Raw genomic sequence first — 17,375 nt, 5'->3', positions numbered from 1 at the left:
ATGTGGTCAGGGTGGCATTTTGAGAAATCTTGGGTCATTGAGGATGTAGAGAAAGCAATGATTCTGTCCTCTAGAAGGATCTAACTTGTATGCATAAAGACATAATCATTATAACAAACATTAAATCCAAGGTTATGAACAAGTCTCATAGATACTCACAGGATGGAAAGATTATTGTAGGGATCAGTTAAAATTATGGAATTAGAAATGGGAAAGGTCAGAAAAGCACGCAAAGAACAGAGAACTGATTAAAGTATAAACTGCCCTAAATGAATGAATAAACCAGTGTGGCAACTTAACTTGAGGAGGAGGCATTCACAAGACACTTCTGAAAAAGGGGGTGCCCCTATTGAGTTCTGAATGCTTAAATTAGACAAAGTCTATTTTAAAACAAAGATTGTATGGGGCGCCTAGATGGCTCAGTCGGTTAAGCGTCCGACCTCAGCTAGGGTCATGATCTCATGGTTTGTGGGTTCAAGCCCTGCGTTGGTCTCTGGGCTGGTAGCTCAGAGCCTGGAGCCTGCTTCAGATTCTGTGTCTCCCTCTCTTTCTGCCACTCCCTGCTCACGCTCAGTCTCTATCTCTCAAAGATAAATAAACATTCATAAAATTCATAACGTAATTAAAAAAAGAAAGACACTTCTGAAAATGCAGGCTGTCTGGGTGTCTGTCAGAAGTAGACACAGAGACCCCGCCTAAGGAGTCATGGTTCCTGATCTCAAGGAGTTAACAGTTCTAGTGGAGAAGCAGTGACACCAGCAGTCGTTACACTACACTATTGAAAATTCAGCAGCAAAAATATGATCAATCTTGCTAATCACTAAGCTGAAGAGGTACCAACCAACTCTGCCTGAAGGAGAAAGCTAGGTTTCAATGAGGAGTCAAAATTTCTGGTGGGAAGACAAATGAAACATAAAGACCATGAGAAGCAAAATAACAACAATAATCAAGGAACATTAATGGAGAAGTTCACAATGATGTCAAAGAACAATATAACTTTTATACCAAAATGTGATCTACAGGTAGAAGGCTTAGGCCAAAGAATCTATGAAGAAAACATTTTGATTTTAATATGTATTTTAGTTGCAAAGTATCATTTCAAACTCAGTCTCTCTCTCTCTCTCTCTCTCTCTGTCTCTCTGTCTCTCTGTCTCTCTGGTCAATAAGACTAGGTAGTTCATACTTGACATAGTCACCGTTTTTAGGGCTTTTAGTGGTATAGGGTGGAAAGATCAATAAAAGGTCCATTGTCCAGACAAATGTTCAAAACCTTACGGTGGTTATCCACTGATGATGAGTTCAAGGTTAAATGTGAATTTTTAAAAGTTTAACTGACTTTCCATGCAACTTTTGTAGTAGAAATACCCTTTATCTTTGGCCTAATTTCCAAAGATGAGCCTTCTCTAAGTGTCTCCTTCCAACTTCCCTCCCTTCCTCTTGTGTTTTTTGAAATATTTCAAATATACACCTACAGCATCACTCCCCAGTTTAATCAACTCTGAACATTTGCCACATTTGCATCCGAATAGCTGGGCTTACATAACATTTTAAAGATACAGTAGAACTAAAAGTTTCATTTATATGCCTCTCCAAGGCTGTCCCCTTGGTTCTTCTTCAGATTTGATCACTATTCTGGTGTACAACTTTGATGGTTTCCATTCCCCCAAAGTTTCTATATGTTAGGTAGTTATAAAAAAAGAAGTACTAACTATAATATGTTTAAATTTTTGGTATTTAGATCTATTAATTTTAATTTAAATATTAAATTTCTAGTATTTATAACTATATATATTTAAATTTGTAGTATACATATAACTCTGAATACATTTTTACTTAAAGCCATGGTTTAGGGGTTATTCATATTGAATTATACCACACTAGCTTGTTAATTTTAACTGTTCTGTATTATTCCACTGGGTGACTATGCCACAAATTATTAATCCATTTTCCTGAGGAAGAACATTGGTTTTGTTTCTAATTGTGAGTTATGACAGATAATATTGCAGTGAGTATTCCTAGAGGTGTCTCCTGTGCACCTGTGTGACATTTTTGGGAGGACAGTGGTTTTAGCAATGGTTGGAGATTGCAATCCCCCTCATCCTCATCTGAGCCTCACCCTTAGAGATTCTTACTCATTTGTGCTGGGCCACTGGTCAGGTACTAGTATTAAATATAAAACAAACAAAAAGCTCCCGAGGCCATTAGAGTGTAGAGTTAATAACTGAAAATCCATTCTAAACTAAGAGTGTGGTTCCTGGGTCCTGGAACCATATGCATCTTTTCAGATTTGTTGTATTATTGACAGTTGGTTCTCTCTTTAACAATATGTGTGTGTTCCAGTTGAGCTACACCCTCACCAGTGCTTGTATTTGTCTCTATTTTTGTTTAGGTGTGAATTGAATTAGTTGAAAGGGAATACCACACGATTTTTAATTTTGTAGTTCTTAGATTACTAGTGAGATGAGTTTTATTTTATTATACATTTAAATTTCCACTATTGCGAACTTAATGTTTGTTTGTTGTGCTCGTTTTTCAATTAGATTTTTAATTTTCTTGGTGCTTACTCAAATTGAGTTTTTAATATCATCCAAATATTGTTTTTTATTAATTACACGTGTTACTGATATTTTCTTCATGTATGTGACTTTTTTCACTTTATTTATGGTCAATTTTCTTAAACGAAAATATTTTATTTTGATGTAGTTAATTTCACTTATGATTTTCATTAGGGCTTATGTTATTTGTGACTTATTTTAGAAATTCTTCCCTATTCTGAGGTGATAAAATACATTGTCTTACAATTCTTCTAAAAGCGTGAAATTTTAACTTTTTCCATTTGGATTCTTAATCCACGTGAATTTATATTTGTGTATGTTAGAAGAATATTATAGTGGCTAAAGTTCAAATGGAGAACAAACACTAGCTAAGTAGGCTGGCTTCCAATGAATTACTACTGGTATAGGGACTACTGGAGGAGAAGCAGATTGCAAAGTAAGTTGTGCTGTATAGCGTTGGTTAGCAAGGTTTGGGATACATCTGTCATGGCTAGGGCTGCCAAAACAAAATACAATAGATTGGGTGGCTCAAACAACAAAAACTTAGTGTCTCACAGTTAGGCAGGCTAGAAGTCCAAGGTACAGGTGTCAGCAGGTTTGGATTCTTCTGAGGTCTTTCTCCATGGCTTGTAGATGGCTTCTTTCTCACTGTGTCATCAACCTCGGTGTGCGCACCTTTGATGTCTCTTTGTACTTCGAATTTTCTTCTTATAAAAATACCTGTCAAATTGGATTGGGGCCCACCCTAACAGCCTCATTTTAACTTAATCCCCTCTTTAAAGGCCCTATCCCCCAATGCAGTCACATTCTGAGGTACTGGGGATTGGGCTTCAACATATAAACTTGTGGACGAGGGAGTCATGTTTCAGTCCCAGACAGGATATATTGAGTTTGCTTCACCCATGGAATTAGGCAACCATCCTGGTAACTATAGGCTCTCAGAGAGTAGAAGCAGAAATTGCCAGGTTTCTGGAGAATTTGATCTGGAATTGAGACAGTTCCACTTCTGCTTCATTCCATTGGTCAGGTAAATCACAGGGCCAGCATAAATTCTAGCAGGAAGGAAAGAGATGCCACCTAGAAGAACAGAGAGAATTCTCTGGCCATGAATGCAGACACTTTACTGTAGACACTGAGAAAGTGGTCACAGATGTAAGATGAGAACAGAGAGCTCATTCTCAGATTCCAAGGAAGGACAGTGATTTGAGAGGCAAGCAATTCAAAGCTGTAAACATAGCAGAATGATGAAACAGGGAATGAAACAGAGGGAAGCCTCTGGATTTGGCCGAACTATGAGATTTTTGGGCCACAGAAGGTCAGGAATTGGCATTTAAGGATTTAAATGCAGTAGAAACAGAAGGACTAAAACAGTGGGCAAAGAGCTCAGCTTCATACTATTAAGTAAATTGAAGGGAAGAAGAGAGGAAGTAGAAGATGCAAGGAAACAGGCTTCTCTGAGTAGTATGGAAATGAAAACAGGGGGTAATTATAGATAACTCCATCTCAGGGACACATACAAAAGTTGCTGCAAGACCCGGGACCTGCCTTTCATTCAGATTGTATTTGATGAGACCTCTTTCCTAAGATGATGTGACTATCATATGAGATAAGGGCTGGCCTCATTTTGGAAGATACTGAGAGGCAATTTCTCCACTGAAGATTTCTTGCACTAAATAGAAGATAACTTGCAGACAGAGCTTATGTTCTTGTGGTGTCTTTTGGTTGGGTTGATTGCTTTCAGATGGGGAACTCAGCTCACCAAATCTTACAGGAGTGTCTGTCTCTGGCAGAGAACAGTAAACTAGTGTTCATGAGGCAAATAGGACCTGCTGCCTATCATTGTAAATAAATTTTATTTGAACGTAGCCACACTTGTTGGTTTATGTATTGTCTGTGGCTTCCCTGCTATATTGGCAGAGTTGACTAGTTGAGACAGAGACTGTATAACTCAGAACACCTAAACATTTATTATCTTGCCCTTTTCAGAAAAAGGTTTTCAAGCCCTGATCTATATAATTTTGAGAACTCGCTCTAAAGCTTTGTCATTTAGCAAGCAGCTAAGGAACCCTATGGTGATGAATTAGGAAAAAGCCTTGGCAATTGCCAAGCCACTGCTGAAGGTCTTAGAGACTATGTAGGAGAAGAAAAGTCAGTCTAAATGGCAGTCCCCCTCTGGGCTGCCAGATTCATCAAATAAAAATACAGAATACCCCAGTTACAATTGAATATTAGGTTAAAAATAATTTAAAAAGTTTTTTTTTTTAATGTTTACTTATTTTTGAGACAGAGAGAGACAGAGCATGAATGGGGGAGGGTCAGAGAGAGGGAGACACAGAATCTGAAGCAGGCTCCAGGCTCCAAGCTGTCAGCACAGAGCCCGATGCGGGGCTCTAACTCAAGGTGTGTGAGATCATGACCTGAGCCGAAGTCGGATGCTTAACCGACTGAGTCACCCAGGCGCCCCCCCCCCAAAATAATTTTTAAGTATAAAGATGCCGCAGGCAATATATTGGATATATTTATACTAAAAAGCCTGATTTTTTATCTGATACTAAATGTTAACTGGATGTCTCATATATTCTCTGGCCACCCTAACTAATATCGAGGCAAAAGAGTAATGCTGAAGAGTGGATTCTGAATACAGACTGCCTGAGTTCAAATTTGCCTACATTGCTCCCTAGCTTAGTGGCTTTTATTTATTTATTTTGGGGGGGGGGGAGGGAGAGGGAGGGAGAGAGACAGAGAGGAAGAGAGAGGGAGAGACCATAAGGGGGGGTGCAGAGAGAAAGAAAGAGAGAATCCTAAACAGGTTCCAGGCTCAGCATGGAGCCTGACACAGGGCTGGATCTCACAACCATGAGACTGTGACCTGAGCTGAAATCAAGGGTCAGGTGTTTAACCCACTGAGCCACCCAGGCGTCCCCTGAGTGACTCTTACTAAGATATTTAGCTCTTTATGCCTCAGACTCCTCACTTGTAATATGAAAATAGTAATAGTTTTGACCTCAAAGGATTAAGTGAGCTCACATATTCAAAACATTTAGAATAGTGCCTGTCACAACATACGTCTCCTTACATGTTGACTCTTCTTAATCATGCAGCAAAACAAATCAGAATGAGAAAAGAACTTTGAATCTTGCTGGATACAAATGCTGTGAAGAAATGCCTAAACAGAGGTGGTGCTCAGAGAGACAGGTATCAAAGCAGAAATAGATGGATTTGGTGGCATCTGTTGAGAAGAAATTGGCATGGACTACAGTGTTTCCTTGAAAGGTGCACTTTTAAAAACCACACAGCTGATCTCAGATGCAGAGTCCCTTAATCCTAAAGTTTCCTGGGATCCCAGAGTGACATTATCATTTCAAATCACAAAGAAGAAGTCATAAAATTTTTGCATAACAAGAAATGAGGTAGAACACTTTTTCTTAGTCAACAAAAATCTTAGGCAGCATTACTTTCTCTTATTGGAATGGTCCCAACTATTTACCATCATGGATCTTATTTCAAAGGAGACTCATTTTTTTTTTAAAGTTTTATCTTATTTATTTTGAGAAACAGTGAGAGAGAGCATGTGAGCAGAGGAGGGGCAGAGATGGAGAGAGAGAATTCCAAGCAAGCTCCATGCTCAGTGCAGAGCCTGATGCAAGGCTCAGACCACAAAGCCATGAGATCATGATTTAAGCTGGAATTCAGAGTTGGATGCTTCACCGACTGAGCCACACAGGAGCACCCAAAGGGACTATTTCTTAAATTCCTTGAAATGGAATGTGCTCTAGAAAAGCAAAACGATTCATGGTTATATTCCTGAGTCAAATAATATCTACTAACAAAGGAGTTTTTTGTTTTATTTTTAATTAATAAAACCTTTTTTTAATGTTTATTTTTGAGAGAGAGAGAGAGACAGCACATGAGCTGGGAAGGGGAAGAGAGAGAGGGAGACACAGAATCCGGAACAGCTCCAGGCTTTGAGCTGTCAGCAGAGTCTGATGTGTGGGGCTCAAACCCACAGACCACAAGATCATGACCTGAGACAAAGTCAGACACTCAACCGACTGAGCCACCCAGGCACCCCCAAAGGAGTTTTTGTAATTGCAAAAATTAGCTACTGTTTTATACTTACCACTGATTTGCCATAATGCCTTTAAATCTAGGGCCTGATGGGATAATTCAGAAAGTGACAGAGACGTGGAAACCGAGACTAAAAGTAACCTTGCCCCAAATAGTGAAGCTCATTTTGGAACATGGTGAGATTTTTCTTTTGGTTAGCTGTGACAGACAAGATCAGGTTTTAAAAAGGTCTTGCTTTGTTAGGGTGCAAAACAGACCTAGTTCAAAAGGTGTTTTTAAGTATATCTCTTTTTTTCTAGGATTACAACTTAGGTTCTCCTGTAAGCCAAGGATTTTATTTAAAATCGTTATCAAAAATTAGTTGTTTCCTTATCAGTTATCTACCTTTAACCCCCATTCATCTTTCTAATACTATGTTAGTCACATGAATAGAGCTCATTGTACAATATTGTCTGTACCTTTGCTATTTCAACAGGAGTCTTAAATAATACTATCTAGTGACCAGTTGTTGGGAATAGAGGTGCCGACTTAGACTTGGTATGGATTCCTTGTGCTTAAGCCAATATAAGACGTTGATTTGTGCTCTGACAATAACAAATGAACTTATGGAAATACTGGGGGGGGGGGTGTGCAATAGATACACCGAATGAATGGTCCAGGAATAATGCAGCACACTTTAAATTACAGACCATTTCAGAAATGATGATGAGGGAAAATATTTTACAGATATTTTTCCGGGGGATTCATTAGGGGTTTTAAGTGATCAGGAGTTTAGATTTATGTGCTACTGAGTCAGTACCAATAAATTATCTATCCATCCATCCATCCATAAGGGAGGAATAAAGTAAATGAATAATATGAAAAATATTGTAGGGAATACAAAATCATGCAAAGATATAATATGTCTCCAAGCCAACACAATTTGGTTTGATACATGATCCTTTTATTTTACAGTTTTAAAATGCATCTCACAGGCAAAACCATTCTTTACTTCTCTCCTTGGGGAAATATGCAAAGACATGCAGTTCCACACAGGTCTGCCCCACTGGAAGGTTTTTATTTCAATGCTATCAACTTCTATTCTCTCCAATCATTTTTCTTTTATTCTCAGTATCCATTGTTTCCAGTAATTCACTTGAGTGATCTGAGCACCGCTGAGAGCAGCTGTGAGAAACCTCTCTGCCTGCCTACTTTGTTGAGAAAGGCTTTTTGTGAGGGAGGTTCTTTCTGAGTCTATAGACAATTAATAAATAAAGAGACTGAAATTAAATTATCATTATCTCAAAATCACACTGATAAGAAAATACAGTTCTATTTTTTGCTGTACAGAGACGATTTTAAATTGTATCTGCCAACATTGATCCCCACGACTTTGTGTGGTAATGGTGTTTACTCTTGTCCAAACTGGAGGAGCACAGACGGGTCATCTGGGCAAGATTCCTTCCATACTAACCACCTACCTTCTCCTCGGCCAGTATCCTGTGGTGACCTTACTTTAAATTTCTTCGTCAAGGGTTGCTCTATCGTGTAGTAATATGGTAAATACAAGAAATGTGTGTAAGTTCATGGGGGAAAAAAAAAACCCACCAAGTTGTATGGTTCATTTGGTTGTCTAAGCAGTTACATCCAAAATGTATTAATGACATCTCTTCGATTGCTATTATCTTGATCATGATGGTTAGTATTATAATCCTCGTCACTCTCATTGATGATAATATTTTATTACTTTTAAAGCTCTAAGTATATGAAATCACGGCTATAGATTTACTTAATCCAGTTATCATAAATAAGTCAAATCTCTTTTTTTTAATTTAATCAGGGTGAGCAGATCAGTCTGATCATTCATAAATAGGCAAACTAACCTATGCCTTGTCATTCTCTTGCTCTTGGAGTACCATTCAGTTGGTTTCAGCTGACCAATGTCAAAATCATTGCAAAATGTAGTGACCTAAGATCTTTTTTTCTTATCAGTTATGTGTGTAAATTATTTTAGACTAAACAGTAGGCCTCTGGTTTCGTGAGGTTGGAAGGGATTCTGTGTATTACGCAGTCTATCACTTAACAGTTTGTGAGGATGGCTTTGTTTCATGGAAGTTGTCAAAGTACCTACTAGTCTAGGATTATTTTATATCCAGTAACTGCTTTAGCCAGTTGCATCAATAATTACTGATATCAATATTGAAAATACTGATGTCATTACTGGTGTAATAATAATAATAACAGCTCTCCTTTTCTTTTTTAAAATGTTTGTTTTGTAACTAGAATGTGCCAGGCTGCAGGATAACTTCTTTTTTCAACACTATACTAATTCATTTGGGGAACTGGCTCTCTTAGACACCTTGCCTACAGATGGCTTTTTAGAGAGTATATAACATGCAGTTCAGAGTGGTGAACACAGTGTGTCACAGAAATAATATTATAATGATTCATTCACATAACTAGAACTCTTAGAAACATCTTTTACACAGTTGTCCTTAGAGAGTATATGATATGCCAGGCTAACTTAAAAAAAAAAAAAAGATCTTAATTATTTTAACAACTCTGCAAGTTGATAAAATTATTATCATTGTGTTGATGAGCAAATTGAGACACAGGAAGGTTAAATATCTCAGAGAAAACCAATCTTACTTCCACTCCTGGAAATATTGGCTTTTTCACCTTCCCACTAAAAATAACTAGAAACCCTGGGTGTTGTATATCAAACAATATAAGAAGTCTTTGTATGGTGGAGAGAAGAAGGAAGAGCACTGTCAACTTTGAAATACAAGAACCACCATGGTGGTGAGTGTCCTGAATTTTTTGTTGGCTGATACATCCAGATAGCAATGAAGATGTAGGCAACTGGTAAATGCCAACAGGCACAGACAAAAATTGCCCAAATAAAAACCTGTGTTTGCAAGTCAGAGGACCAAGAAAGGGGCAGCCTACAAGTTAGAAAAATTTTACACAATAGCTACTCTACTACATTTGAACACCACAGGAAAAACAAAATGAAACAAACAAAAAGCATGGCCCTCCTCCACTCATGCTAGTAAAGGCCTATTTGAGAAACCTAGATCTCAACCTTTGTCCGGCTGTAATGGAGTGCTTCCACTTTCACACTAAGGTTAGTGTCAGAGAATGCTGACTGGTGAGACAGACTTTCATCTCCATGTGGTAACAAAGAGACAGCCTTTCTCTTACCATGGGGGTGGTGTGAGAGAAGGCCCAGTGGAGAGTCAGGACTTATACCACCACACTGCAATAATAAGGCCCTGTGGTGACTGTGAAGTCCGTATGGGGAACAGTTGATGAGGCCTTTCTATCTGTTCCAGCCAGGGAGGTTGGTGGACACCCTGTGGGAGCTAGAATTATTATTCCCACCCAATAGAAATGAGGAATCCTCCCCCTGACTGTCAACAGAGGCCAAATGGGGAATCCAGACTTCTACTCCCTTGGGCAGTAATGAAGTGGTAACCCATATATCCTACCATGATTTCTACAAAGTTGTATCTTCCACATTTTTTGGCTTTTAAATTTAGGAGTTACAGGATGGTGTGTACCATATACTTGAAACAATGCTGTCTAAATCAGGGTATGGTTACCCTGGGGTATGTATGAAATGATTTATTGGGATGTCAAATTAAAATATTAGAGCTTCTATTAATACTTGGTTATCTCATCCTTTTAAATGACTGTTTATATTTAAATTAAATATACTTATAATAGTACATGTATATCATTAATATATAAAAACATACACCGGGGATGTACGCTCAGAGTTTTTTTGTGTGTTTTTTTGTTTTGTTTTTTTTTTTTTTTTACTGATTGGATACATCATATCTGGGGAAAAGCATTTTAAACAATATTTAAAATGTTTTCTGACCTGAGGATTGAACCCTGTAAAAATGGGTTGATGTCTTGAGAATAGGTACTCAGAAGAGTGGTCAAAAGGAAGATTTGGGAGGTTCAGGAGATAAATATTTTTGTGTTTGATTACTCTGACTGGATATAGGGACATACCTAGATAATCATATACTTTCCCCTATATAATGTCATAGTTCCAACAGACTTTAAAATATAATTATTTTAAGCCCTCAGGTAGAGAAGAACAACACCGGCATGTTGAGAATTTGCCTATCCGAGGTTAAGTCAGGCAGGTTGAGGTGTTAGGGAGCAGGATTGGACAGGGTTTGCTATAGTCTCTAAAGTAGACATCTAACAGGATATGATATACCATATAATAGTGCTTCTAAAACTCTGGCAGTTTGATTGATTCAATCAATACATAATATCTCTGAGCCTCCAGGGAATCACACTTGAATGAAATTTAATCAGTGCTATTAACTCATCCAAAGAAGGAATGGCTCTGATGGAGAAAAGTGGAAAGCCTAGAAAATTGAGACTGAGAATTGAAGATCTGCTTGATTTTTTAGTAACTGCTCCATTAAGGGAGATTCTAGATTTGGGAGATAAAGACACACTTGTTAGTTTAGCTTTATTAAAAACTGAATGTATGAAACACTACCACTACCCTACTTCCTTGGATCTTCCATTTCATACTTACCAAGCAACTTTGTGCTGAAAAAATATGGGTTCTTAAATATCTTGCTAACTAACAGCTCAAAATGGTTGATCACTACTGTGTGTCAGACACCGTTCTGGGTGCTTTATATGTATTAGTTCAATTAATTTTTATAACAGCACTCTGGAGTGGAAACTGTTATTGGCCCCATTGTACAAATAAAGGAACTTGGTTCCACAGAGGCTAAGAAACGTGCTCAATTGTTAAATTGTTAGTAAGCAGCAGAGCTGGGATTCATTCCAGCAGCAGAGCTGGAATGGTCAGAACTTCAAGTCTGAGTTCTTAATCATTCTGAAACACGGACTTGTTGAATCTGGAATGAGGGAAGCCTTGGAAAGGAATGTAGGTACTTAATTACTGAAATAATGTGACTGCTGTGGTAAATTAATGAATGGTCATTGAGCTGTTTGATCAGAAGTACATAGATCAGTCTTGTGTAAAGTCAGTTAGCAGGGCTTCATCGTGGAGAGACTGCACTCTGTAGTTTACTAAGGACTCCTGGTTTTTGGACTCCAAGAGGATTACCACTACAAGCCTCTGGTGAGTTAATCACCAGGATCATCCCTTCAGCAATCCAGCCTCTCCACTAGGGAGCTTCATTAAAAATTCTGATGCAGGGCACCCGGGTGGCTTACTCAGTTGTGTGTCCAACTCTTGACTCTTGGTTTCTGCTCAGGTCATGATCTTACGGTTGTGGAATCAAGCCCCACAACTGTGCTGTGTGCTGCTAGCACATGCTCTCAATTAAAATAAGTAAATAAACTTAAAAAAAAATGCTGATGCAAGTGTGTCCTATAAGTATGGCTTCTATAGGAGATAATTTGGGATTTTTCAAAGACTTCAGTGCAGTCTTCTTTTATGTGAACTCCTATGTCTCATTGTGACTTCTCCAAACTGATTTACGGTTTCTGAGAACTCTTTATCTCCTAAATTGATAAAGTTATTCATAGAGTAATATTGTAAAGAACAGCTGTAGGGTTTTTTTTTTTTTGTTATGCTTTGTCCATTTGTAGGACTCAAAAATATTTTGAAAAGTAAAGTTGATTATTTAGTAAACTCCCAGTTGTGTTGGGCCAGTTCTTCTTTCTAGGAAATGACTCCTGAGAGTTGGCTTGTGTCAATTCTTGCAAGGCAGAAACATCTGTTAAACTATTTTCTTCTTGGCATTTACAAAAATAGCTTTAAAGTTGTCATTATTGTCGTTTTAAAAGTAGCATATTTTCATTTTAGTCTCTTCTTTCTCCAAAACTGCTGTCAGGCCATCCAGCACCAGGGACTAAAGCAGTGCTTTTTGTAGCTCTCTGGCCTTCCTTCTGTCTGAGATGATCATCTGGGGGCCTGGGCTCATCCATAGGCACATCTATTAAAACAACTAAATCTAACTAATCGGGGCTGAAACCTCACTAGTTTCCTTCACTTCCATGTAGCCCCCATGTATCCTCTTTAACACTTACCTAGAAAGTTCTCACATTGAACACAGCTCAGTCCGGCAAGCTTTCCTTGATACTTGCTCCTGTCTATGTATTTTTAATAATTTCTTTCCTAACTATTCTGGTAATTGACATTGGCCTTCCTATACTGCCTTATCATTGAGACCAAGAAAGCTGCTCTCCTAGTTCTGGCTACTTTCACTAATTGCTTTTGGGCACCAAAGTGACTGCTTTTCTGTCTGTTGTATTATTAAAGGATTAATTTCCCACTGCCTTCCTGTACCCAACACAGTTGACACAGTGGGATTTTTTTCTTTTTTTAAAGAGTGAAGGGTAAAAATACATTCATACCTAAAAGTTTCTAATTCTAAAAAAAAAATAGTGAAGAAAAGAAGGAAGATGGAGGGAAGAAGAAATCAGTCGATATCAGAAATTAAACTGTTTTCCATATGATGCTGTCTTGTGCTCACTTTGGCAGTACATATACTAAAATTGGGATGATACAGAGATTAGCATAGCCCCCGTGCAAGGATGACCTATAAGTTTAGGAAGCGTTTCAAATGTTTCTCTCTCTTCTCTATATAATATATTGAAAGGCTAGTTACTATTTCCTATCAAGGAGAATAGAAATAATTAAATTAATAATATTCTGTTTTGTTTTCGAATTGATTTTTATTGATGGATAATTATAAGATGTAATATATTGATAATAATAGAGTGGTTCTGGAGGTTTTGACCATATCTGTACTAATGTGACAAAGAAATAAAATATAATCATAGAGACTAAAACATTTATATAGAGACAACAGGGGCTTAAATTAGTGGTGGCATCTTAGTTGAAATAAATGGCAAGCCTCAATGTTAGAAGGTTCGCCTGACCGTAATTTATGAATTTGTTGTTTGGTTCCTTTTGTTGCATCATGATTTTATATGAAATTGCAGATAGAAACGTAGAGTAATATCGTCTTATAGTATCACTTTTTTTGTCCAGAAGCTGGAGGCAATTTTAGGATAATAAAAACTTCATCTTTATACTTCAAGTGGGCAAGATGAGGATGGGTAGAATTTTTTTTTTCTTTTTCTAGAAATGAGTAAAGCAGAACTACTCTGTGGGTTTCCAAAGTCTGAATACCACTGTTGGAAATTTCTATTCTTTAAAACATAATTTTCATTATTAAAAATTGCTATGATTTGAAAGCCCAAGTGTGGCAAAAAAGAATATAGTTGGTGGCAGAAAATTTATTAAGGCATGTATGATAGCAAATGTGTAGGAGACAGGTTTATAGGAACTGAGTGAGGTAAAGGTCAGGTTGCTGAAGAGTTCTCTACATTCATTCTTCAGCTCTTGGATTCATTGCAACATAAAATAAGTCTTCAAAGTTTGCTCCCTTCCTTGTACCCTGTTGACCTTCCGGGGACTTCTAAAGTGATGTTAAATCCAGATCTACCTTCTCAGGGCAACAGTCTCATCCAGAAATTGGCTTTCTCCCATTTGTTCTCTAAAGAGCAAAAATCCTTATTTATTTTAAATGCAGCTGTTAAGGGCTACTGGTCCCATTGTAAATTTTCTGATAAATTTATGTGGAGTCCATTTCATAGAGATCCATGTTGTCTTATGAGGAACACGTTCCTAACACAAATGATTCACTATCTAGTGCTGAAATGTCAGACATCTGTTGCAGATTGATGGGAAAACTTGGGAATGTGAGAGCTTTGGGCATTTTAAATCAAACAAATAACCTCTTGGGACTTACTTTAGGCATGCTTCCTAAACTGACCATCTGAAACTGTATACTGGTTGTAGAAAATGATACTGAGCTGAATCATATTCAGGACTGCGGAAAGTTATCACGTTAATAATTCAAAGTGAATCATGCCTCCTGTTACTTATGTCCCTATATAGTCTTCTGTGGTCACTATGGGCTTGCTCATGTGTCTTGATTTGGCCAGTGGTTGGTCAACAATTAGGAATACAAATATGAACGTGTGCTTGCACATGGGGTTTCTCTCTTGAATCCCAGGTTGCCCAAGACAGTCTGCTTTATAATCCAGGTAGAGGAAAACCAAGGCACTCTGTTCATTACCACCAGCCAATTGCCAGCATGTGGCCCTATGGGGTCAGCCAGCCTCGAGCTGACTTGCTGACTGATTGCATCTGCATGAATAAGTCAAATCAACATTGCATGAAGGAAAGACAACCTTCTCCAGTTGAGTTTTGCCTAAATTACCTGTCCAAACATTTGTAAAAAGATAAATCGTTCTTGCTTTAAACCAGTAAGTTACGGAGTGGTTTGTTTCTCAGCTCTTAGATAACCAATATTTATCTGCTAGAAACTGCATTGGCAATTTACCCCAAACTGGGTAACTTCTTCTCATTATCCATAGAAAGATGGGTAAATTACATTCTCTGAGAATCAGTTGGCTAATAAAAAAAAAAAGTAATAATATTAGTATCTTTCTGTGTGTGTGTGTGTGTGTATGTGTATGTATGTATGTGTGTATATGTGTGTGTGTATATATATGTGTGTGTGTGTATATATATATATATATATATATATTAAATTATAGAGATCATTTAGTTCATTCCTTTTCCAGCTGCAGAGACAGATATTTGTGGGATTAAATGGCTTACTCAAAGTCACAAAAAATTACTAGTTGGTAGAAATTGAATTAGCTTTCTTTTACATAAGTAATAAACACTTAAGTCTTAAATGATATGTGATAAGAGGATGGTCATTTGCATTAAAAAAAAAAAAGGCAGAAACATAGAATACCCAGGATTGAACCTGACACAAAGGAACAAGACTCATAACAGGATTTACTGGAGGATGTAAAAGAAGACTGGAATAAGCAGCCAGGCCTGCCAGTTTCCTCAAAAGATGTGATACTGTTCAGATGGCAATTATTTCCAAACCCATACACTGAATTTCAATCAACACTCTACATTTTTGTTGTTGCTAGAACCCAAAACGTTGATGCTGCAGTTCATCTGAAAGAATAATGAATGCAAAAGGCCAAGAACTACACTTAGAAAATAGAACAAGAAATTTATGAAAAAGGTACAAACATTGGAAAAATAAGCTAGGAAACTATTGTAATTGAGGTAGTACAGTTCTGGCATCCTTACCCTTAGATAACATTCCTGCTTTCTATTCTATTGTGGAAAAATAGAAACAATTAGAAAAGAATTTCCATTTGTTTTTTGAACTACATTTGTCAACCTGTCTACATCTGTATCTAGACTCTTTGTCTCTTCTCCTATCACCACGAATAAATAGTTCATCCAGTTGGTATCCAATATGAACCCCTTTATTTTATAGTGGCTCCTCTCTCCTTTAGCCTGTTAGACTTTGCTTTAACAAGAGTCTCTTCTCTTGCAGTATCAACATTTCCTGCTCCACTGGATTATCTACCAGTACACTACTGTGCTGTTATTTCTTGGTTTAAAAAGGAGGAAAAAGGTCTACCTTGACCCCTTATTCTCTTCCAGGTTTTACTCTATTTTTCTTTCAGCAAAACACCTCTTACATTTCTGTAATCACTCATTTCACTTTTCTTCTCATTCTCTCTGGAAATCATTGCAGTCTTTGGTGTGCGCCACTTTAGCGAAATCACTCTTGTCAAATGCATGTGGGACTTAGGTTGGGAAAGATGGTGTTCAATACTAGGGCTTCAGTGTACTCAGTTTGTCAGCAACCTTTCCCACTGATGATCACTCCTACCTTGTCAAAACATTTTCTTCATCTAGATTTTAGGAAACCATGTTATCTTCATGACCTGCATATAGTCTCATGGCTTTAAACAATAAGTATGCATTCATGAATTTCAAAGCATACCTCCGGACCAGACACCTCATCCAAACTTGACACTCATCCATCCAGTTGTTCAGTGTATATACTCCACTGGATGTCTAATAGACATCTCCAGCTTAACAAGCTCAAACCGAAGCTCTTGAATTGTGACAACCAAAACCTACTCATTTCATAGCCCCCTCCATCTAAACAAATGGCAACTACATTCTTCAGGTTGAATAGACCCAACATGATGATGATATCCTCCATCGTCTTTATTCTTCATATCTGCAAATGCTATTCACTCATATTTGCAAATGCTTATAAAAACTCCTCTGTCACTATCATCCTCATTCAAATCATCATTTTTTCTCTCCTGGATTATTGCAATAACCCATAACTTGTCTTTCTTCTTAAGCCTTCCACACAGGCAAATTATACCCCAACTAAACTAAAATATCCACACTAAAGGAGTCATCTTACAATCAATATGGCTTATGTCCTTTTTCTTGAGGAAGTAGAAGCAGATGTGGGTTCAAATTCACATTCTACCATTTACAGTATGAGTACATTATGAACATTTTTAGCCATTGCTCTTTCTTTTAAGAAATGTGTATGTAATTTGCTCTCTCTACTCCACAGAGATTTAAAGGGCATTAAACAAATACAAAAACACATCTGTGTATGTGAAATTGGTAAAATGTTACCCAAATATAAAATGATAACAAGGGGCGCCTGGGTGGCTCAGTCGGTTAAGCGTCCGACTTCGGCTCAGGTCATGATCGCGCGGTTCGTGAGTTTGAGCCCCGCGTCGGGGCTCTGTGCTGACAGCTCAGGGCCTGGAGCCTGTTTCAGATTCTGTGTCTCCCTCTCTCTCTCTCTCTGACCCTCCCCCATTCATGCTCTGTCTCTCTCTGTCTCAAAAATAAATAAACATTAAAAAAAATTTAAAAAAAATTAATAAAAT

General features: G+C 37.7%; 1 non-coding gene across 1 annotated transcript; it reads left to right on the top strand.

Annotated features, from left to right (window-relative positions):
• Window positions 1-13,079: 13,079 nt before the first annotated feature.
• On the top strand, window positions 13,080-13,183 carry LOC125161346 (U6 spliceosomal RNA). Its single transcript, XR_007150561.1, has one exon. It is a non-coding gene; the product is annotated as a U6 spliceosomal RNA (small nuclear RNA).
• The last annotated feature ends 4,192 nt before the right edge of the window (window positions 13,184-17,375 follow it).

Source organism: Prionailurus viverrinus, chromosome A2 (genome assembly GCF_022837055.1).
Source record: "Prionailurus viverrinus isolate Anna chromosome A2, UM_Priviv_1.0, whole genome shotgun sequence".
Taxonomy (NCBI): Eukaryota; Metazoa; Chordata; class Mammalia; order Carnivora; family Felidae; genus Prionailurus; species Prionailurus viverrinus.
The sequence above is the reverse complement of the archived record's forward strand: the minus strand, read 5'-3'. Positions and strand labels throughout refer to the sequence as shown.